Source organism: Dipteris shenzhenensis, chromosome 17 (genome assembly GCF_047967505.1).
Source record: "Dipteris shenzhenensis isolate YYH24624 ecotype China chromosome 17, Dip_SZ_1.0, whole genome shotgun sequence".
NCBI lineage: Eukaryota > Viridiplantae > Streptophyta > Polypodiopsida > Gleicheniales > Dipteridaceae > Dipteris > Dipteris shenzhenensis.
In genome coordinates, this window is record NC_141612.1 from 50,606,759 (window position 1) to 50,631,882 (window position 25,124).

At 44.6% G+C, this 25,124-nt stretch overlaps 1 protein-coding gene and 1 non-coding gene across 4 annotated transcripts in view; one reads left to right on the forward strand and one right to left on the reverse strand.

Annotated features, from left to right (window-relative positions):
* Positions 1–25,124, reverse strand: part of RAD4 (DNA repair protein Rad4 family) — a 122,335-nt gene that overhangs the window by 13,837 nt on the left and 83,374 nt on the right. The gene's annotated exons all lie outside the window — the stretch shown is intronic.
* LOC147892253 (U6atac minor spliceosomal RNA) lies at positions 18,827–18,956 on the forward strand. Its single transcript, XR_015542542.1, has one exon. It is a non-coding gene; the product is annotated as a U6atac minor spliceosomal RNA (small nuclear RNA).

A 25,124-nucleotide genomic window follows, 5' to 3' on the forward strand; every position in this document is an offset into this window, starting at 1 on the left:
AGCTTTGAAGCTTGAGCAGAATTTTGCCACTTGATTTTGAGAGGTTGCCTTCCTCTCATTTGCATTGTCAAATTGGTGCTTTTGCCTAGCATTTTTGGCACAGTGGCTAGCAGCAAAGATGATCTTTTTGGGATGCTGGGGGCTGATGATAAGCTTGATGGCACAAATTACCTTATGTGGTCATACATGATGGAGCATGTATTGGTTGCCAAGAAATATGGCACATTGTTTTAGGCTCTGAGGCCATGCCAGGCCTACACGTAATGCAACTTCTGGTGCTACACCTCCTGCCTCTGGTACTACAGGTACTGCTTCAGGCTCTTCAAGTGAAGGATCTCATGCTACTTCTGGAGCAGCTGCATCTTCTACTACAAGTACTTTGCATGCTACACAACACAAGCATATTCAGTGGGATGGTTGTGATGCCAAAGCACATGCCTTGATTGCTCTTTCAGTCAAAAGGATCATTATCCCTCATATCCAGTCTTGCAAGACAACTAAGCAAGCATGGGATCAGCTTGCATCTTTATATCAAGTGCGGAATGAGGCGAGGGTTGCCTATCTTCGCAAGCAGTTGAAGGACTTGAAGCTTGAAGAGGGAGGTAACATGGATGCCTATCTTACTAATGTGAAGGATTTGAAAGAGAAATTGGCCAATATTGATGAGATTATGCCTAATTCTCACCTTGTTTCTAGTACCCTTGATGGGTTGCCTTAATTCTTATCAGGGCTTTGCTACTGCATTGAAGCTGCTTGCAGGTGCCAATGCCAACCATTCTTCTTTTGACTAGCTGGTTGCTCTTCTCCTTCAGGGGGAGCAAAGTCGTGCAAATCACAATGCTTCTATGGCCAGTGATGAAGCCTTTGCTGTCCAGCATAAAAACAAAGGCAAAGGCAAGGTTTCAATTGGTAAACCCCCTCATTCACATGCTGGTCATTCTCATGGTGCCTCTACTTCGGGGGATAACAAAAAGAAGAGATGTAGCTGTTGCAGGAAACTATTGCAGGAAACGAAAAGAAGAAGAGATATAACTATTGTAGGAAACCTGGGCATGATATCTCTGAATGCAAGAAGAGAATTGCATCTGAAAAGAAGAAGAAAGAGTCTGGTCTTGTAGTATCTGGTTCGCCTGGTGCAGAAGATCAACATGAGTCAGCTAATTTTGCACAATACCAGCATTGGGCTTTCTTGGTTACATGTCGGTATAATCATGATGTTCATGATGTTCATGATGCCTGCATGACAATAGTTATTCCGCTGACTAGAGCATACATCTAAGGGGGGGAGTGTTACATGTGTCAATAATGCATCGTATACAGTGAAAGGTATTGGGCAAGTTTCTCTTACTTCTATTTCCGGTGGTCTTGTCACTCTAGAGAATGTGCTTTATGTTCCAGGCATTCGCAAGAACCTTTTTTCTATTTCAGCCATAGCTACATGTGGGTATCACGTTCTGTTTTATGGTGTTTGGTGTACAGTGTATGATGCCACACATGCCTTTACCAAGGTCTTGACTGGCATATTGACTAGAGGTCTATCTAGACTTGATGCTTATGACAAATGTTTGGATGAGCTGCACTTGCAGATGCACATGCCTTCGCTCTTGATTCTTCTACCATTGCAAACACCCATTTGTGGCATGAGAGGTTTGAACACCTCAACTTTGGGGATTTTGTGAAGTTATATAAGGATGGTAGGTTGTTGATCTTCCTAAAATCCATATGCCTTCAAAGCATGTTTGTGAACCTTGCTTGCTTCGTAAGACGCACCGTTCTCTGTTTCCCAAGGATAGGCGAGTTGGTGCCCAACGCAAGCTTTATCTAGTTCGTAGTCATGTTTGTGGACCCATGCGGTTGCAACTCTTGGGGGATTCTATTATTTTGTCACATTTATTAATGACTCCACCAGGTACACTTGGATTTTCGCCTTGAAATCCAAATCTGAAGTTTCTACGTGCTTCAAGCATTTTATTGCCTTGGCTGAGAATGAGAGTGGGATGCATATTGCTCACCTTAATACAGACAGGGAGGGTGAATATATGTCAAAGGAGTTTGCTGTTTTTTTTTGCCTCACGTGGCATACATCATCGATGCACAGTGCCTTATACTCCTCAACAGAATCCCGTGGCTGAGCGAAAGAATAGATCAGTGATGGAGATGACCAGGTGCATGTTGAAAGGCAAGCATTTGCCTAATAAGTTGTGGTTGGATGCCTTTATGTGTGTTAATTACATTTTGAACAGATGTCCCACAAAGGCATTGCAAACTATCACACCTTATGAGACTTGGACAAATCGTAAGCCCCACATTTCTCACATGAGGACATTTGGATGCTTGGCCTATGCCCATGTGCCTTCTCAGACACGCACCAAGTTGGATGATAAATCTGTCAAGTGCATTTTTATTGGGTATAGCTCAAAGAGCAAGGGCTATAAGCTCTACCAGCCCCGCACGGGCAAGTGTTTTGTCAGTCAGGATGTTGTGTTTGATGAACTTCCAGTATGCCTTTGCCGGACTGTCAAAAACAGCCCGTTGTCAATGCCCTAGATATCTTTGACAGCTTGATGCCTTTGTTTCCGTCAGATGCTCATGATAATGTTTCATCTAATTTTATATTGATTTGGTCATTTGCAGCCACATGTGCAGCTAGATATTCAGCATGATATTCCTCCTGATATGCCTCCGATTGATCAGGACAATGTGCACTGAGCTCTTGACCATGAAAGAGTCCTATGCCAGCCCGTACTAGAGCAGCTGTCTAGAAAGAGCATGCTAGTTTTGTTGCTTATGCATTGGTAGCTACAGGTTGCAATGAAGAGCCATTATGCCATAAAGATGGCTTGCAGCATGATTGTTGATTGAAGGCTATGCAAGCTGAATTGGATTCTATCTATAAGAATAACACTTGGGAGTTGTGTGACGTGCCACCTGGCAAGAATGCCATTGGAACTAAGTGGGTTTATAAGATTAAACAGAAAGCTGATGGTTCAGTGGACCGTTACAAAGCCCGCCTTGTTGCTAACGGCTATGCTCAGCAACAAGCCATTGACTTTGAGGAGACTTTTGCTCGCACGTCCAAGATCACTACTATTCGCATTGTTATTGCCATTGCTGCCCACTTTCATTGGGAGGTACATCAGCTTGATATCAAGACAGCTTTCCTTCATGGGAATTTGCAGGAAGAGGTAAGTGTTTCCGAACCTCCTGGCTTTGAGGTTGAAGGATCTGGAAGCAAGGTATGCCGCTTAAAGAAAGCCCTCTATGGATTGAAGCAAGCACCTCCGGCTTGGTATTCCAGGATGCATACTCATTTGCTCATACTTAGCTTTCACAACAGCTCCACAGAGGCTACCCTTTACATCCACAAGAGTGGGACATATTTACTGATTTTAATCCTTTATGTGGATGACATGCTTGTGACTGGGACACATGCTAAGCAAATTGCAGATTCTAAGCTTAATTTGCAGAAGACATTTGCTATGTCTGATCTTGGTCTTTTGCACTACTACCTGGGCGTCCAATTTGCTAGTAGTGAGGGGGGCAATTTGATGTCACAATCCAAGTATATTGGACAGCTTTTGCAGCGTTTTCAATTTGAGGATTGCAAGCCAGTATCCACAGCATTAGAGCCTAGTTTTCACATCTCTTCTGAGGATGGCAGCGGTGCATGTGATATCACTCTCTATCAGCAGGCAGTTGGTTGTTTGATTTACTTATGCCATACACGGCCTGATTTACAATATGCTGTCTCACAGTTGAGCGGATATATGCACAGCCCCTCTACGCACCATTGGCATGCCGTGAAGCGTGTCTTCAGGTATCTCAAAGGCACTCAGCATTTGGGCCTCCTTTATGAGGCTGATTCTTCACTTGTTATGCATGGATCCACAGATAGTGATTGGGCTAGCTGTTCTGCCACCCGTGTGTCACATAGTGGCAGCTATTTCATGCTTATAACTTATGCATTTCTTGGTTCAGCAAGAAGCAAAGTACAATTGCTACTTCTAGCTGTGAAGCTGAGTACATATCAGCTTTTACAGCTACAGTGGAGTGTGTTTGGCTTCGGAAGTTACTTGCAAATCTTTATGCATGTCAGACTGCTCCTACTGTCATCTTCACTGATAGTCAGAGTGCTTTGGCTGTTGCACGGAATCATGTTCTCCATGCTCGCACAAAGCATATTGAGGTTCACTATCACTATGTCAGAGATAGATTATCAGCAGGTGATATTCAGTTGCCTTATGTTCCCACTGAGAAACTTGGCATATCTTTTTACGAAGGCTCTACCTCGACCTAGGTTTGAAGCTTTTCGGCAAGCTTTAAACTTAGTACCTTTTGTGACTTGATCTGTTGTACTCTGTACAGTCATAGGTTGCTATATCCCTACAGGATGAGCATGTGCAACCATGACATTAAGTATTCAGGTATCCTGAGTCATGTCCAGGATACTTCAGCCCATACCATGGAGGGGGGTTTGTAGGCCATTCTATGGGCTATCGATAAGTGCCTCTTATTCCTTGGTATGTCTCTTGTAGGCCTAGTGTTAGTACAGTTAGTACATGTACCACCTAGGTCAATTAGGACACTTAGTCTAGTTAGGGCATTTAGCCCTAGAGTTTTGTTATGTTGGCTCTCTCTTGAGCCTCCACTCTCAGTTTTGCAGCAATTCATTAAAGCATCTCATTTTTCTCCTTCTTACCTCCGTTTTTGAGCTTCCATTGCTTGCTTTAGCCTACAGTAGGCTGGTATCCATACATCAGCATGGATGGATTGTTTCAGGTTATTGGTTCTAAGCACCCTTGTAAGCAAATTCAAGCAATTCCCAATTAGATTACCTTAGGGAGACATGCTCTCAACATGTCTTCTAAAGTCTAATTGACCCTCGGTCTATCCATCCAATTTGCATGATCAGCGAAACTCATGCTGCGCAGACTGTTCAGTTTGTTGAACATAGCCCGCCGCCAGAAATGCCTAGTAAACTTAGCTTCTCTATCACTGACTATTTCAGTGGATAAGTCATATAGGCTAAACAAGTTCTCAACAAACAAATGAGCAAGTTGTGTGGCTAACAGTCTCTCTTGTTGATATAAATCCAGCTAATTTAGTAAGTAGCCATTTATTTTCAAGTAATTCCAATGGATGCAACAATTCACCTCGTCTCAAACGCTTAGCTTTATTGACTTGGCATGCCGCATTGTTCACAGTTTTGAACATATAGTTCAATTCAACCTAAAGCTTAGGCAAAAGAAGTTATTTTGGCTAGATCAAAAGGTCTCTCCACCTCTAGATATCCAGCACTAGCACTGTCATGACATTCAAACAAATGCGCCGTCTTGTATCTCTTACCCTGGGTACACAAAACTTACCTTTTTTTAAAAGCATACCATTACAAATGCAGTATCCTCGTAACTTACAACCAAGAGGAGCATTCCCCGCTTGTACTTTATCCCAGACACCTTTGAAGAATTCATCTTCAAGATAGAGACCTGTTAATAGAGTCATACAGATCTAAATAAAACTCAGTGAAGCAAAGTTGACACTACCGATTCCCCTCAAGCTTTCCTATCCCTTAGATCAGTGGAGTTGCGGAAATATTTCAAAGAAGAGTTAACCAAGAGGACCACACAAATAATGCTAGTCGATTGCATAGTAGGCCCGAAACATACGAAACGCTTTTGAAATGTTTCAGATCTGAAATGCGTGTTTTGGAGCCCCTAAAAAATCCCTAAATGTAGAAAAACTCCTAAAATCATTCAACGGCAGCAATTTTGAGAAAAAGCCCTCTGCATATCGTTTCCGCCGCCCATCACTGCTGCTCCATGATTACAGCATATCAAATCAACCTTCAACATGTCACATCAGGCTTCAGCCCATCTAGGTGCAGCAGCCAGCTCAGGTTGACCCTCACATCTCATGAGTCATGACTCATGAGCACATATCTTTGTCTCCATTCCAGCATATCAAATCAACCTTCAGCGCATCCCATCAGGCTTTGGCCCGTTCAGGTGCAGCAGCCAGCTCGAGACGGCCCTCACATCTCACGAGTCATGACTTATGAGCACTTATCTCTGTCTCCATTCTTGACTCTAAATTTTATTCAGCGTTTTAGATTCATCCTCAGTAGTTTATTACTTTAGTACTTTCATGTACTCTTTTTGATATTTTCCACCAGCATTGGAGTATTAGCATCATTTCAACTTTAAAATTCCAACTGATTTAGAAATTAGATATATGGATTTTAATCATATGTTTCAAATTGCAAGTTCTAAGTGACATATCAAATCTATGTTTCATGACTTTTTTTCAAGTATTGGACTCCTGGTGGTAATAATCTAAAATGTTACCCAAAAATACATATTTATTTATTTAAATACCCTATATTACGTGAAACCTTTTTACAGACGTTTTAGCATGGCCTTGAAATGTTTCCAAAACCCCGAAACCTGTTTAGAAACCTGCCATTTTGAAATTCCTTGACTACTACGGTCGATTGCTATAAAAGAATGGATCGCAAGTTAGGAGAATAGGCAAGCTAGATTTAGAAAAAATAGTCTAGACAATGCGCAGTCAGCAATTCAAAAAACTCAAAAAACGAGGGCATTGGGCACACGTGCGCTGCATGTATGGTGGTGTGCTTGTGGTGCAAGGCTTGGCACGAAGATTTCTTGCCTTCTGGAGCAGTCCACAACGCTAAATCTCCACTCAAACTAGTCTAAAAGGTACTTTCAGGACTAAAGTTGGCTGTTAGTAAAGGTAAGTGAATAGTTTTAGCACTAATGGACAAGCTTTTGCACGCATGCAGCCACGTCATGTTGCATGTGTGCTTGCACACTAATACTCCTCCATGCACGAATGCATGCAGCCACTTCCTGACTTTAGAACTTCCTTGTAAAGAACTAAACTTTTCAAGAATGCAAATGTGTGCAATGCATGCAGAATTTGAATGTTAATTGGCCCTCCAATGGGGAAGAGCGCCCTTGTGAGAGAACTTGTTTCCTGTTCTTGACCTACATGCCATGTGGGAGAGAGATGTTGGATGAATGCAAGGTGAGAGAGATTGATACGTGAGATTCACAAATGAAGGGGGATACCCCTTCATCAATGTCCCTTGAGATCAATCAAGTTTCATCTTCCCATTTAGATCTACCCCTTGCCTATAACCCATGCATCTACCACTCAATGCACTCTAATGCACCCTCCCTTTCCTATTGCCACTAGCACCTAGCCACGTGGGTGCACATCTTTATTAATAAAACAAGAGTTACATGTCCCAATTTGATGCATCTGAAGCAGTGGCTCCAGCTCAACAGGCCCTATCTACTCAAATGATCCACCGCCATACCAATATTTGTAGGTGTCCATCATAAATACGCACACATGTCACACCATTAAATTGGACTATAATGTAATAATGCTTTAATGCCTACTAATGACAAAATAGTCATTTCTCTTGTCATGACACTCCCTCCAGCTTGAATGAGAAGGAATCAAGAGGGAGCTGTTGCCGCTGCCCCTGGCTTTCCCACTGCCTCACCATCTCCCCCCTTTCGCCTTCTCTGCTGCCCGCTCCCTAGCCCCTTCCACCATCTCCTCCTCCTCCCACCTCCTCCCCTCCACCAGCTCTTCTCCTTTCCTATTCTTGGCCTATATCCAATAAGGCCCAAACTCTGTGGAGGAATGCCACTGTCTGAAAGACATCATCAACCAGGAGAGGTGTCATGGCGAACTATGCATGTATGATCTGATGGGGGACGGAAGGCTTACTCCAAATCATCCTAGATCCCATAGTCACCTGCAGCCTCTTGAATCTCTTCAACTCTGTCGCCGAAAGGTCACTCCCCTAGAAAGGTGGTGCATACATGGCCTCACCAAAGGGTCAAAAAGCCAGCTCCTCGTCGATGGATCCTAGAAGTCTGCCTGGAAGTACTGTTTCTCTAGTGGGCCAGGGCGCCCCGCCGCCATGTGAGTCGTGCTCTAACTGCATAAGCCATCGTAAAGACTCGCCCTATGAACACTGGCCCTAGGTACGTGTAGGACTGCACTCTATGCACTGGTTCACCTGGGAAGTGAAATTGTGTCTATGGAGCACTGCTCATGAGGTATTGAAGATCATAACCTTGGTCTTCCCAAGGTTAACAGTCAGATCTCTCTCTCTACAAAACACCTCCAAAGCCTCTAGGTGTTTCTGCAATCTCTTTGTTGAGGATGATATAAGGACTATATCATCTACATACAACAGTATCTGCACCATCAAGTCAGCCAGTAGTGAGCCCTCTCCTCCTAGGCGGTCTACAAAGGATGTGATCTCATCAATATAGAGCTCGAAAACAGTCGGTAAGAGGAGACAGCCTTGTTTCACTCCGATAGTGCTCTCTATCACAGGCTCATCACACCCCAACTCATGACCTCTGGAAGGAGGTAGCTCTTGTAATCTCCTAATCAATCGGGACATGGAACAGTGTCGAAGGCCTTCTGAAAGTCTAAGCCCATTGTCCATGTCCCTCTGTGTGGCTATTGATCTCCCTCTCTAGTATCGATCCACAAATCTTAGCTAAAGTGTGGAAAATCATAAGAGTGTGGTAGTTTCCAGTGTCCATGGGATCCCTTGCCTTGTGTATCGATACAATGGCGATAGCGCTCTAGGTAGGTAGGAACTTGTGGCATACAGCATGGTTGAACAATTGTGATAGAGCCGAAGTCAAGACCTTTGCCCATGTGTAAAGTGCTCAGTGCATAGTCCCTCATGATCTAGTGATCTCCGATTATGAAGTCAGAGAAGTAAACAAATGACACGTAGTGGGCCTGGGCATAGAGGACATATCTGGTGGTGTCTGCCCTGGGACACCATAGAGAGAGCATGCATATGTGTGCCAAACCTCTACATCTGTGATGAGAATAGGCGGCTTCCCCTCCGATAAGAGCCCCCAACCAATAGTAGGACTGTGAGAAAGAGGAGAGTGTGAGTAATACAAGAAGAGGGAAAGGTTTTGTCTAAGTAACAAAACCTTATCCTTCACTAACCGTACTTAGTGAACTAACTTGGTTAGAGGAAAAAACCTCTAATGAGGGAAAAGTGCCTCTAACCTACTTATTACATTTAATGCTAGAATATAATAATTCTAACACCCCCCTACAGTGCCAATGTCATGTACAAGGAAATGATCGATCACCAAAAGGAGATAAGTTCAGGGCACTGCGAAATGCCTCAAACTTTTCACATGGAAGTGCTTTAGTGAAGATGTCTGCAACATTCTCATGTGTTGACACATAGATCATATTGATCTCTCCTGCATGCAACTTCTCTCTGACATAGTGATAGTGAACCTCAATGTGCTTCGTGCGAGCATGAAACACAAGATTCTTTGCCACTGCTATAGCACTTTGACTATCAGTGAGAATAAAAGAAGGACCCTCCAATGAAAGACAAAGATCAGCAAACAAACAACGCAGTCAAACACATTCAACTGTCGTTGAGAAAGCTGCCCTATACTCAGCTCCACATGAGGAGGTAGCCACTGTAGATTGTCTCTTGCTCAACCAAGAAATGCAAGCATGTCCTAGAAAGAAACAATTCCTACTGGTGGACTGCCTAGTATCATAGTCTCCAGCCCAATCTAAGTCATCACTGTAAGCATGCATCTGCCAAAAGACTTTGTATCTTGCAAGTAACAGAAGATGCGTTTTACAACCTGCTAATGCATAATCTTTGGGCTGTGCATATACCTGCTCACCTGAGAAACTGAAAACTGAATATCAGGTCGTGTATCGCAGAGATAAATGAAGCATCCAACAGCCTGGCTATAGAGTGTGACATCAATTGATTCACCTACATCATGCATTGTAAGCTTCAGCCCCAGCTCCATGGGAGTGGACATAGGCTTGCAATCATGCATGTTGAATCTGTCCAAGAGTTTTTGAACATACTTGGACTGCGGCATAACAATGCCACGTTTCTCTTGAATAAACTAGATCCCCAAAAAAGAAATGTAAAAAGCCCCTTGCTGGTTAGAAAGGCATCAATTTTGGCATACCATGCACATAGGGCTTGTTTCAATCCATACAAAGCTGTGCATTCCCTGAAATTTCAAAGCCCGGAGGTGGTTTGACATAAACCTCTTCCAACAAGTCTCCATTAAGGAAAGCGGTTTTAATGTCCAACTGATGAACATTCCATTCAAAATTTGCAGCCATTGCTATAACTGACCTGATGGTCGTCATTATGGACGTAGGAGCAAAAGTCTCCTCATAATCTATGCCCTTTTTCTGAGCATATCCTTTTGTAACCAGCCTTGCCTTGTACCGATCAATGGACCCATCTGGCTTTCTTTTGACTTTGAAAACCCAACGTGTACCTATGGCATTCTTACCTGGTGGCAAATCCACAACATCCCAAGTCTGATTTTTATGAATGGACTGCAATTGGAGTAAGCATCAAAACCAAGCAAGCCAACCTGTTTATCCCTAGTGCATGCATTGAAGACACCAAGAAGAAGGATATCCCCCTGTTTGGAGAACTCCGTGATGTCGTCATGGATAGTCTCCTATGGGCCTTGTCCCTCGGTGGTGACTTCACGTGCATAAGATGATGTGTTTGGGGGAAAGTAACATACTGCGATGAAAATCGAACATGTATCTGGTAGCTGAATTCGCACCCACATATGTCATGCATGCTCCTCTCTCCGGATGACAGATATGAGTGGTCTCAAGTGAAATCTGAAAAGGATAGCCACACCTCCCAATCTCCTTCCGATGGGCTGATTCCCACATATACCCATCGCTGTGGGGAGCCCTCTTTCTGGGCTTTCATGAGTCTCGGTGTAAAACACCATGTCTCTGACGGTATATGTTTCCAAAGAAACCCCCAGATCAGACCAAAGGGTACCATTGCAATTCCACACTGCTATTTTCAGCCCCCTTTGTGCACCTAGCCCTTCAGTCCGACACCGTCATAATTCCCCATCTTCTTTCTCCTCCTTGCTCTCTCCCCAATAATCACTTTACCATCTCTGTATAGGCAGCCATTTTTCTTGCTTCTTTGGCTGCCATTACACGTGCCATTCCTTCCCTTCTATGTTCCTGCTGCAAGAGCGTGAGGCCATTCATTTAGATATATGTTAGTCCCTTTCACTGTCCTCATGCTCATGAGGGTAGACATGTTCATTGCTTTCTGGAGTTTCATCACTAATTGACTTGTAGGTACCTCCATTTTGCCAACTCTCCAAGCTGTCTCACACGTGAGGTTTCATCGCTAATGGTCTTGTAGGTACCTCTGTTTTGCCAACTCTCGAAGCTGTCTCACACGTGAGGTTTACACCCATCTTAGTGAATAAAATTTCGGCATCTGCCATTAGAGTATGTCCCAGTGTTAGGCCTCTCACTAAGATATTTAGTGCTTTGCTGGTTCTCCTTTTCTCTTCTTACAAGGTCTCAAAAAAAAGCTCTTTCTTGGGGGCTGTGTTTACAGGATCCAAGTACACCATATGAACACCTGGTGGTGGGGCTGCTACTGCTGATTTTGGTTACCTCTTGATTCCTTTTTTGTCACTGTGGTCCATTCAAGCATCTCTTCTTTCCCTTGTGAGCTGTTGTGTAAATTCAGCATGCTTACCATTCATGGTGGCCTGCATAGCGACAATCTCTCTTTTGAGAGTTGCATTCTCTGCTTTGAGCTCTTCCATGGCTTTGCTACCCCCTTCTAAGGTTGCTTGCATGTCTTTCATTTGCTGCAATTATTCAATCCCAAGTGCCTACACCTTATCTTGTAGCTTGATTTTCTCATTTACCCATCCTGCTTCTCCTTCTCCCATTCATCTTTCTTGGCCTTTTCCTTCCCTTCTTGTACTTTCCCTCCTTGTTTCTTGATCTTGGCTAGTGTCTTGTCCACGAGAGCTTTCTCATCCTGCAAGGCCACATTTGTAGCCTGCAAGCTGTCAAATTTTTTCTATCAGCGCAATGCATATCTTGTTGGGCAAGTGATCACATCTGAGGTACCCTTGTGGGCTGTTCCTCTTGGTAGGGCTGCCATGGCTGTTGCCAAGGCTTGCTTTCCCCAAATATCTTCCTCGTAGCCTCTTGTAGACATTTTACCAGGTAGCATTGACATTCAATGCTAAATTGTGCAGCAACTTGTGACTTACATGGATCTTGATGTTCTTGGTGAGCTGTTTATTTACAAAAAGTAAAGGGATACATAAGTGATTTGTTCCCTCACATTCTTGTATATGTTTGCAGCCCGGAGTGGTCTTAAGGCGTGCTGGACCCTGGTTGTCCTTCCTTCCATTTTCCCCTTTCAATGGTGCATTGTGTTGTTGCTGAAGCTTCGCTTTTGCCCTTTTCTTGTTGATTCGACTATTGATTCGACTCTTGGTCTTGATCTTCTAGTATTTCTTGCAGCCCAAGCACTTTCTTGGAGCAGCCAGGACACTTTTTTGAATCTGCTAACATTTTCTCGGCCTGGAGCGGTGGTTTCTTGGATGTGGAGCAATGGCGAACAGTTTGTGGTGTCACCAGGGCCTCTTGCAGGCCATGCGAGGTCTCTTGTATGCTTTCTTGGCAGGTCCTTGAGGCTTTTGGCAGATAGGTGTATAGGCGCAGCAGATAGGACACCCCCGTGCTGATCCGCGACACACAGCAGGGCTCCCGTGTACGCCTAGGTCAGGGCGACGCGGCGGGGGGCTTGGCAATAGGCTAGGAGTCAAGACAGGGGCCTAGGCTAGGCGCTAGGCTGTAGATAGGCGGTGGCTAGGAAGAAGGATGGCAGGGTGGGCTGAGGAATGGGGAGAGAGAGAGAGAGAGAGAGAGAGAGAGAGAGAGGGGGGGGGGGGCGGGGGGGGGGGGGGGGGGCGGGGGGAGGGGGGCGCAGAAATAAGGGCCCCTTCTCCCCGCACCAGTCTTTACTACAATAGAAATCTCTTGTACAAGGTGGTTCACGAGGGAGCAGAGTCTCGGTACAATTCTCAATACAACTGAGAGCCTAGAGGCCCTTAATTTATAGACTGGGGTGGGTAGCTAGAAAGCACCTACTTCCTAAAAGCTGCCCTCCCTGGTTTCCAAAAGCTGGAGCTTTCTTGGCTTTCCCAAAATCGGGCTTTAGAGCTTTTCTTCAAAAAGAGTTTTTTCTTCTAGAAGTGGGGCACCTTTAATGCCTTTAGCCCAAGTGGCCTTTCATTACATGGGGCAGCACTTGTCTTGTGCTTTTCCCCTTGAAAAGTGGGGAATTCAGCACTCTCCAAAGTCTTGCACCTATGCTAGCTATTATTGTCGATCCTAATAAGGAGTTTGTGATTGACATGGATGTTAGCAATTTCGCAATAGGTGCAGCACTTTTCCAAGGTAGCAACCATAGGAGCAAATATATTTTCTACAACAAGAAGTGAGAGAGCCCAGACTTATGAATGCAGCTCTGGATCGGAAAGTGAAGGAAATGGAAAGCAAGAAACCATTGCAAAGGTCATACGAAAGTGCAGTACGTCTCCACCAACACCAACACTTGTCTCCACAGTCAAAGAGATGAAACAAGAGATGATTATTGTGGCCAATGACAAAGTCAATAAAGACGGTCGTTATCTAGAAGTAAAAGAACAAGAAGCCAGAGTGTATAGTAAGAAAATACTACGCATTGGAGGGGTATCAGAAGATTGCCTTGGCTTTTTTGAAGATGATGAAGAATACAATGAAAAGGAAAGAATCACATGCCTCAAGAAGGAGATAGCACAAGTTGAATGGGATGCAAATGACATTAGTTGTATCTCTAAAAAAGGGGAAACAGCTACAAGTTTATTTCAATGAGAGGACAAGAAGAGTAAAGATTCTCCATCAGACAAACAAGCTGAAGAGTACACAGGTATGGATATCTAAGGAGCTCACTCCAACTCAGCTCAAACAAAGGAGTATCACACTTACCAAAGTAAAAGATACACACAAAGCTGGAAAATGGACAATTTACCGAGATGGATTGGCATTAATTAAAGATTTCAAATCTATACCCAAAGACCCTCAGTCTTAAACTGATGTAATAAAGGCCATCTTTTCTTATGTTATGATAGGACTAGAATTTAGATGTATGCTATGCTAATAACCTCGAGATGAGATGCCATTGCACTCCTCTATTCTCTATCAGAGTCCGGCCAAAGTCACGATGGACAAACGAGATCATGAGCACTTTACGAGAGAGTCTTAGGCAGAGTCTGGGTAGGGTCTGAGTGGACAAACAAGATCATGAGCACTATTAGGGATGTCCTTTATCACCTACCTTGTTTGGCCTCTACATTGACGAGCCCCAGACAATGATGCAGACACAGGGGGGATGGATGCTCTCATGTTGACACGCTGATTTGGATATTGTTGTATGCAGATGATGTGGCACTTTTGTCTTCCTCAGCAGAGGGGCTCCAAAGACACCTTGACGCACTACAGTTTTTTTGTGAGTCTCATGATTTGAAGGGCAACCTTGGTAAAACCAAGGCTGTGATCTTCAATACATCTCGAGTCGTCATGCACCAGGAGCAATTCATGTTTGATGAGTCACCTGTTGAGATAATTTCATCATGCACGTATCTTGGGGTTGTCTTTTCCGGACCCATCTTCACTATGAGACCTGCGATGCAGGCCCACCTAGGCAGGGGATACGCTTCATTGGCCAGACTAGAGAGGCAATGTTTCCACTCGCACTTTCACGATCCATGGACTAAGGGGCTGCTTTTTGACTCCTTGGTCCGGGGATGTATGGCAGCCCTTGCTGGGGGCCAGATTTGTCGGATATAGAGTGGGCTCATGTGGAGCGGCTACAGCTTCTCATGCTATCGCGGATGATTTGCAGCAAGCCATCCGTTCCTCAACAAATCATTCAGTCTAAGTTTGGGTCATCCCCATTACAGCTAGATGCGGCATTTCAAGACATCATGTATATGTATTGAGTTAGGGAGTATGGGGGCTACACTTCTGGGCGCAGCAGACTACCATGGCTAGCATTGTCCTCCTCTATGGCACTATCAATAGGAGGTGACAAGAGATCTTGGTATGCACGCACAGAGAGATGGTTTGAGTGACTAGGGCACCACAAGGATAGACTCCCTCCCTTCCAGTACAGTATGGACGTGCCCTTTTCTCCTCTGCTATCACACGAGGTCAACCAAGTCATCCGTGAGGATCTCTTACAACTACACACATTCCGAACCTGGCTGGGACCGAGCGAGCTTCCAATGAAGCTCAACTTCTACAAGGATCATTGCTTGCATATCACAGAGGAGGGTTTCACTGACCCACCCGTGAGCAGCCGATAGCACTCTATCGCCGATTTCATGCCTCCATTGCCTCATCCACCCTGATGTCTTGATGATGATGATGATGATATGTAGTCGACCACTGACTTGACTATGTTGTACTTAGTACTATCATTTTGCGTTTTTTGCATTCTGCATTGGTGTGGATGCTCGTTTATAAGCTGTAATGGAACTCCCACTCTTTGCAACAACAGTGGAGACTAAACCCTTCATTTGTTTGACAGGAATTAAATTAAGATCAATGAAAATGGCCCCATCCTCATGTGTGTCATGAAAAGCAATCACCTGTAAAGGAACTCCCAGTCTGGAAAATGCCCCCATCCAGGTGGAGCAAGTAATAGGCATGTCATCTGTGTCCACCTAATCCAAGGGCAAGGCTGCATCAATCTGTCCGACTCTCCCTGCACTCCCTCTGAGATTAAGAACCATCTGGGCCTGTCGGTCTGCAAGAAGCTTCCTGAAGGCTTTCTATGCTCCCACAATAGATGCAAGGCCCCTCTCCCATCTTGGCCACTGCATGTAAGAAGAAGCTCCAAGTGGTCTGCCATGCTCATCCAAAATCCTGTCATTCCACATGATAGGCTGCCTTTCAATCTCTTCACGGGTGGATGGGGGAATCCTGCGAAGAGTACTCCTGAAGCTGGCCCATGCTTTTAGGATAGCAACCATAAGAGGGGAAGAGGGAGATCTGAGGTGGGCTGTGGTGAAAACCCATCTAGTACTGTGTGTCCAATCCTCTCCTGAAGTGGGCGTGCGAGAGTGTATGCATCTGATAAAGAAATCCTTCCAAGGCTCTTGCCCTGGCATAAGTCCTCTCACAACGACCTTGCAGAGTAAAGCTCTGCACTGTAGATCCAGGTCGATGATATTCAAACCCCCTTCTCTTGTAGGAAAAATCAAGGTCTCCCAAGCCACCCTGGCTGTAACATCAGATGTGCCATCTAGACCACTCCATAAAAATTTTCGTACAGGCCTCTTAAGCTGAGTGATATAATCCCCAGAGTAGAACCAACAAGAGCAAACAAACCAAGCTATGGCTAGAAGAACCTGGTTAACCACCACCACCCTGGAAGCCAAGTCAAGTTTGGCTAAGCTCCAGAAAAGGACCTTTCTTCTAATGCTCTCCAACACCGGAGCAAACTGTTGTGAAGGAGAGATGCCCACCCCAACCTGGCAGCCCAAATATCTAACGGAGACGCCCCTCTGTACCCAAGTGAAGCCAAAATCAATACCCCAATCCGGGGTGTCATCATCGCAAATCCAAAAACCATTGGATTTATGCCAATTAATGTGTGCACCTGCAGCTGTGCAAAATAAATCCAAGGCTGTCCGGAAGAAAGTAAGCGTCCTGGAGGAGGCATCCCAAAAAACAGCCGTGTCATCTGCCAACTCACTATTATCCAGGAGCTCTTCTTCCCGGCAGATAGGAAGCCTCAGCCCATAAATATCAGCTTGAGATCCAATGTAGATACTCATTGCTGCCGCCACAAATAGAAAAAGAAAAGGGGCAAGAGGACATCCTTGGCGGACTGATCTGGAAATCTGAAACCTGTCCCCTCTTACCCCCCAATGAGCACCTGGATATGGGCTGATCTGTAAACAGAGGATACTCCTCTAATCCATGCATCTGAAAAACCAAAGCGAGATAGAGTACCCTCTAAAAAATCCCAATCTACTCTGTCATAAGCTTTCTCAAAGTCCAAGAGTAGAATGGCCAATCTCTCGCGGCTCTGCATGGCCCATTCTGAGGCCTCCCAAAATGAGAAAATATTATCAAAAATACTTCTTTCATGAACAAACCCTGTCTGCATGTCATGAATCGAATCTGGAAGAAAAACCTGTAGCCGCAGACTGATGGCTTTCGCCACAAACCCAAATCTGTAAACTATCCTCCATGAGGCTCTCCTCTACATAAAAAGCATCCGGAATCCTGACACTGGCAGAACGTCCTCTTCGATGAGGCTCAAGGATCTGCAACACCATCGGTAAATGATCTCAGGTGGAAACCCCAGTAGAAATGCATATTAATCCTCCTCTGTCAAGTGCCCAATCGTCTACATAAAATCTGTCAATACGTGCATGAATGGGCATGTGTATTCTCCTGTTCGACCAAGAATACAGGAGTGACTGTGGCATAACATGAAAGGCAGCATCCAACCAAGTGTCTCTGCCACTGTACCGAAAAAGAAAGGCATCCCAGGCTGCCCTCTCCAAAGAATGAATTCCACCCTGTCTGCCTCTCTTTTTCTCTGATGGCAACTCAACCATGTACCAATGATCTAACTGCAATGGGGGCCCACCAGAGTAACTCCTTCCAAAAGGAGATCTGCTCCCCTCTGTTGTTGGGAGCATAAAGATTGAGAAGACCAATCTTACGCCCTCCAATCAAAATAATGATCCATTGAGCTCTAGAGGGGGAGATAATACCATGACCAGCAACCAAGGGGAGAATAGAAGGAGAGACCGAAATGCAAGTACCTCCCCTTGTGCCCATAGCAGGCGACCAGAAGGTATGTCCTGAAAGCAGTTTGCCAGACTTAGAGCAATCACTGGCATCCAACTTGTGTTCCTGGATAAAAAGGATACTAATAGCACCTCTAGTGACACCTAGATGAAGCTGATTCCGGATCAGCTACCTACGGCGACGGTGTGGAACTCCGCCTAGGCCCTATATGTTCCAGCTGACTATTCTCATCGACAGGAGGATGCTAGATGGAAAGGCTTACCCGACCTAGTAGAGGAGACCAGCTTCCCTTGGGCCGAAACACTCCTACTGAGGGCAGGAAACTCAACAAGTGAAAGGATCCCCACACCTGCTGAAGGGGCTTGTCAAGTTTTGAGTTTCACAGTGATAAAAAGGGGCTTACCAAGAATACACGCTAAGTATAAGCTATATACTAAAATTAGTTCAAGTTTGAAGCCTCTTAGAAAGAACAAAATCATGAGAACGTACATCAACAAACTTATTTCATTTGCAATCATTTCATGATAACAAGCAGCAATTTTTTGCATGGATGGATCCAATAATAACTCCAACTATAAGGCGAAACTTATGTCTTTGACATGGTTGACTGAAGGACTGACAAGATTCCCCTATATAAGAGCAGTCATTTTATAATCCTGCCACTTCAGAAAGAGAAAAAGCTAGCCTCGAAAACTGGGGGGGAAATGTTTTGCATCCACACCTGCCACAAAGCTTGAAACTATCCACTAAAGTACATGACATAAACTGCCTAACACAGTATCCTCTCACATCCTGCGGCTATCTTTAGAAACATAGACCTGGGTCAAATAGGCACTTACTAAACATCCAGCACAGATGCACTTCATCTGATCAAATCATAATGTCACGTATGTGTCATCTCAAATGCCCACAAACAGGTGCAAACTATGTACACATAATATTAAAGCATAGCTTTTAACCATTGTATAACAAAAATGTGGCCTCCCTCGTTCTTTTCTGTAAACAATGGGCAACTGATGCCTGACAAAGGCTAGCAAACAAGAAACCTGAAAAGGCGTGGGAATCAAAAAACAAAGGCCCTGTGTTCAATCGATGAAGAGAACTTGGAAGGTTAGCATCTCCCTCGATAAGGACGGGAAAAGCCTTCGGGCTTTCCACTTCACACATGGTTAAGGAAACCTACCCTCGGGTAGATCTTACCAAATTTTAAAAACCAAAGGCCCATTTTCATCAAGTGCCTTATATATTATACCAAGGGAATGAAATTTCAAAAGTTATATAACAAATATCTAGTTCTTAATGCTTCAATTCATCACTCACATTAATTGAAATAAATCCAATGGTTTCTGGATTAGTGATGAGGACACTCCAGAATGGGGTAACAACATAGGGTTCACTTGGATTTAGAGGGGTGTTTCTATCAGGTACTTAGGATGCCAGGTCGGGTTGGGAATCTCTCCAGCACGGTAGTTTGCTCCCGTGTTGGAGAGTATAAGGAGGAAACTCATTTTTTGGAGTTCTACCAGACTTGACCTCGCATCCAGGGTGCTGGTTGTGAACCAGGTACTATTGGCTACTGCCTGGTTCGTTTGCTCATGCTGGTGCAGATCTAGAGGTTGTATCGCTCAGCTCATGAGACCTATGAGGAATTTCCTTTGGAGTGGGTTAGATGGCACCTCAGATGTTGTGGCCAGGGTGGCTTGGGAGACTCTCATTCTCCCCACAGGGAAAGGAGGCCTCAATATTGTTGGTCCAAACTTGCAGTATATGGCCTTGCTCTGCAAGTTCGTAGTATGAGGATTGATGCCTAGACAGGAGCCTTGGAAGGATTTTTTCTTACACAGCATTCAGTCTTGCATACCATCCCATGGGGGAGGTTGGATGGACAGCTCCAGATGGATTTTTACTTTGGCCCATCTTAGATCTCCCTCTTCCCCTCTCATGGCTGCCATTCTGAAAGCTTGGGGCAGCTTCACAAACACTCTTTGGAGAGTTCTACTCTCCTCTCGAGAAGAGATAGACAGGCAGCCAGTCATGTGGAATGACTCGATACTGGATGCGCATGGCAGATCACTTGCTGAGCCAAGAGATACATTAATTGCCAAGCAAAAAACAATTGCCGATATGTGACACTTTGGTGTCGGAACAACCTGCCCAGTCACTATCCGTGTAAGCATGCATGGAAAGTGAACTCTGATCACCATAGAAGAGGGCTAAATCCTGGGTGCCTCTGAGATATCTGAAGACTCTCTTCACTGCCTGCCAATGCTATGAACTGGGCATGTGCATGAACCTGCTGATCTGGGATACTGCATACTATAAGTCAGGTCCGGTATGACATAAGTAAATGAGACATCCAACAGCCTACTGGTAAAGAGTGATATCACATGGTGGGCTCCCATCATGAGCTGAAAATTTGAAGCCAAGGTCCACTAGAGTAGAGATTGGCTTGCAATCCTCAAACTGAAAACGATCAAGGAGCTGTCCAATATACTTGGACTGTGACATCAAGATACCCCCGTCAACATGAGCAAACTGAATGCCCAAATAATAGTGTAGCTGTCCCATGTCTAACATTTCAAAAGCTTGCTGCAAATCAGCCTTGAAAGCTGCAATATGCTGAGTATCTGGGCCCGTGATTAGCATATCATCCACACATAAAATCAGCACTAAAAAATCAGATCCACTCCCACGGACATAAAGAGTGGGCTCTATGGGGCTATTCTGAAAACCAAGGGATAGTAAGTATGCATGAATTTTGGCATACCATGCCTTGGGTGCTTGCTTCAAACCATAAAGGGCTTTTCTAAGCCGGCATACCTTGTTTTCAGAATTAACAACCTCAAAGCCAGGAGGTTGTATCACATAAGCTTCTTCTTGCAGATCCCCATGAAGAAAGGCAGTCTTGATGTCAAGCTGGTGCACTTGCCAATGGTGATGGGCTATAATGGCAATGACACATCTTAATCCTGGAAGTGGGAGCAAAGGTCTCCTCAAAGTCAATGCCTTATTGTTGGGCATACCCTTTTGCAACAAGACGGGCTTTGTGTCGATCTATGATGCCATCAGATTTCCTTTTTAATTTGTAGACCCACCAGGTACCAATGGCATGCTTGCCGGAAGGGAGATCTACTAATTCCCACGTCTCATTTTTGGCAATGGATTGTAACTCAGCTCTCATTGCATCCATCCACTCTTTGCTGTCAAAAGCATCTTTATGGCACAAAGGCTTTTCATTGCAAGCTGTAGCAAGGAGTGCAAACTCAAGAAAGTGGCCATGCATCTGTCTATTGCATGATCTTGTCCAGGCAGCAAGAGGTTGATCTTGTTTGCTATCCCTCAATGTATCAAGAAGCCATCTGGGAACTTGCCTGTGCTTTCTATTGACAGCTCTTTCTTCAATCACTGCATCATGAATAGTGAGATCATTTTGTGCTGGAAGAGAAACCTGCATGGGGTAGTGGCTGATCATTGCTTGTTGCAGGGCCTCCAGGAGGCTCATGTTGCTGGTCAAAGTCTTCCTCTGAGGGAGGCAAAGGTAACCAAGAGTCAAAGGCATCAAACATGTCAACTTCTGGCTTAGCTTTGCAGTCCACAAGAGGAGAAGCCGAATGTTCAGCAAAGATTACATCTCTACTGACAATAATCTTCCCAGTATTTGGTTGGTATAACCGATAGCCTCTGCTTTCCTAGCTGTAACCAATAAATATGCATTGTAACAGTCCTCAATGCCCTTGTAGGTCATCTATTCAGCACATAGTTGGCACACATCACTGCATCAAGCCAAAATTTATTGGGCAAGGACTTGGCCTTAAGCATGCATCTGGCCATCTCCATAGTGGACTCGTTCTTCCTTTCAGAAACAGGATTATGCTGAGGAGTGTAAGAAGTAGTGCATGAGTGAACAATGCCCCGTGAAGACAAAAATGCATCAAACTCCTTTGACATATACTCTCCCTCCCTATCTGTGTTGAGAGTGACAAGCTTGCATCCTGATTCATTCTCAACCATGTTAAGCTACCTCTGAAAGCATGAGAGCACTTCAGATTTGGCTTTTAAAGCATATACCCAGCAATATCTTGTGAAGTCATCAATGAGAGTCATGAAATATTTGTACCCCCCAATGGCATTTGTCCTCATTGGGCCACAGACGTCACTGTGTACTAGCTGCAATTTCCTTTGTGAGAGTTTTGGACAATTCTTTTGAAAAGGAAACCGATGCATCTTACCCAAAAAACAACCCTCACATACATGTTTGGAAATTGTGTGAGTTTGAGGTACATCATTTGCCAAGTCTTGTGAATGTAACTTGGCAAGAGCTCTATAATTGACATGACCCATTCTCTCATGCCAAAGATGAGTTTCAGCAAGCTGTGAATCTGAAATAGCAAATGCTTCAATAGAGAGTGCAGCTGAGTGATCATCAAGGTAATAAAGCCCCTTTTTCAAAGTCCTAGTGAGAACTATGGCATTGTCATCACGAAGATCATATACTTGGCATCTGTATCCATCAAAAATCACTCTAAAACCTGAAGTGGCAATTGCTGAAATTGAAATCAAGTTGACTTCAATTCCGGGCACGAAAAGAACATTAGTCAGCGTGTCAAGATGGCTTGAAATGGATGTGAGCTGCACATCTCCAATTCCTTTTACAGCATAGGAGGCATTATTAGCACATGTGACAGTTCCCCCTCAAGGTGCATTAGCTAAGGAATGAAACAACTGTCTGCAAGATGTGACGTGCTTGGAAGCACCACTATCAAAATACTAGGACTGAGCATCATTAGCAGTAAAGAATGCATCAACTTGGGAGGGATCAAAGGAACAATGGACAGCCCATGCCCAATCATCCTGGAGAGCATGTGCATGTGAGGCATCTGCTGGCTCGTGGGATTCAATTGCATGTGAGGCATTAACTGTCAATCCTGCTTTCTTTTTCTCTGAAGCAATGTGCTTCCTGCATTCTGAAATTTCATGCCCAGGCTTGCGACAATAGTTGCATCTTTTCTTCTTGGACTTATCTGCTGTATTTTTAGATGCATAGGAGGAATTGCCATTGTTAGGTGCATATTTAGGCTTGCCCATAGGCTTGGAAGCCTTGCCTTTTTCTATCTACAGGGAAGCAAATGCATGACCAGGAATAATAGCTTGTCTGTTAGCACAACTTTGCTCTTCCTGCAAAAGCAAAGTGACTAGCTGATCAAAAGAGTAGTGGTCTGGATTACCTATGGCCACTAATCGTAGGGTTGTAGCAAACCCTTGATATGTATCTGGCAGTCCATTCGATGTGGTACTGACGAGCTAAGAATTTGGCACCACCTCATCAATATTGGCAAGTTGTTCCATGAGGTCCTTGACCTTTGTCAGGTATGCATCCATAGAGTCACCTTCATTCATACTGACTTCCTGCAATTGCCTTCTTAAATATGCAACACGTGCCTCATTGCGAATCTGATAAAGAGAAGCCAATTTGTCCCAACAAGACCGGATGTGTGGAATAATGATTCTCTTGCATGATAAAGCAATACAGGAATGTGCATTTGCATCTCTTGCATCCCATCTTGATTGTTCCTGAGTTGGAGGAGCAGCAGCAAGGGTGCTAGAGGATAAAGCATCAGGAGGAGTACCCTCTGCAGAGGGACCAGCAGTAGGGGCAGCCACTGTAGCATTGGCTGGCCTCAGATCAATCCCAGAAACAATATTCCAAAAATGCCTTGCAACAAGAATATGTTTCATGAGATAAGACCACATCGGATAGTTGGTGCCATGCAACTTATCATCTTCACGAAGAATGCCAAATAGATCATGATTGTTGCTAGCCATTGCAAATGGGATACCCTGAAAAGAAAAGACCTGAAAACACAAAAGCCTCAAGGCTATCACTGCAAAGAGCTGGCTGTCCAAAAATGACAGCAAATGCCTGCAAGTAAATGTTCTGCAAATTTCCAGCCCAAATCAAAGGGCAAATGCAAATTTGACCCAAATGTGACTGTGTCAGGCAATGTTCACTGCAAAAAACAGCAAATCTAGCAAAAGCCCAAAATTTAATGAGGGCAAAGAGGCCAAAAAGAGGGCAAATACAGAAAAACCCCAAATTTTGCTGAGATTTTGCAAATGTGACCGAATGTATTGCAATCTGACCCAATGTCCTGCAAATGTGACCCAATGTCCTGCAATCTGACCCAATGTCCTGCAATCTAAACAAGAAATTGCAGACCAAATCCCAAAGCTCCAATGTCTTGCAAGAAATTGCAACCAAAGGAAGTGAATAGAATTGAAAGCCCCAAATTTGCCAATGTCCTGCAAAAGCTCCAAAACTGCAAATGTATGTAGATGACTGCAGTGAAAAAAGGTATAGCAAGCAGGAACCAAGAACCTGGTTCACAGCCAATGCCAAAACCTGTAGGTAGATTCGCACGTGCGAAACCTGTACGGAACGCCCGAAGCAGGTACGAGCTATACGGACAGTTGATCTGCAGTCACATGTGTACGAAAGGCAGGTACAAGTTGCAAACAGCTGATCTGCAGGTATACCTGTACGGAAGATTGTACGAAACAAGTATGCATCAGATAAACCTCTACGGTGCAAGTATGCCTATACGGAATATGTACGACGTAGGTACACTTGTACGGAGCAAGCACGACGCAGATACACCTGTACGGAACAAGTACAACGAATGTACGTCTGAGATACCGCTGTACGGCGTATGTCTTGCGCAGTTGCGTACCACTGTACGGATGACCGCATGATTACAAGCAGATCACACGGGCAGCTAGTAGAAGACGTACGGGATCTGTACAAATCTGTACGGGCTGTACGGATGGAGGCGCAGGGAGCAAGTCCGAGGGCAAGGAAGTAGGTCCTAGTCGCTCTGATACCACTGTAGGTACAATGAGTATGGGAGCAAGTACAAGAGTCGAGAGAGATAAGCCGTCACGTCAACTAAATTAAAAAGAAACAAAAGTACAAGGTACTTGAAGGTAGACCCTAGGACTAAGTGTCCTAGGTGTCACATAGGACTAAATGTCCTATGTGGCATAAAAGGCACTAAAACACTAAAGTGCCTATAGCTATGCCTACAAGGCACATACTAGGGCCCATAGGGCATCACTAGAACCGGGAGAAGATGGCCTACATCACTCCCTTTCAAAGCTGCTCATGCCTCGGTAGACACATCATGGGAGATTCTAGCTAGCATTATAGCATGGCATATATGGAGGGCCACATGTATAGAGGCGATGGAGGGTTCACAGGTTCATCCCTTCTAGTCTATGGCCAGTATATGGACTGATACTATACATACTCTGATCACCATCTCGTCGAGCATGCAGGGATCCTCCAGAGCAACCACTGCCAGGACCAGGAGGCCTACCTTCTT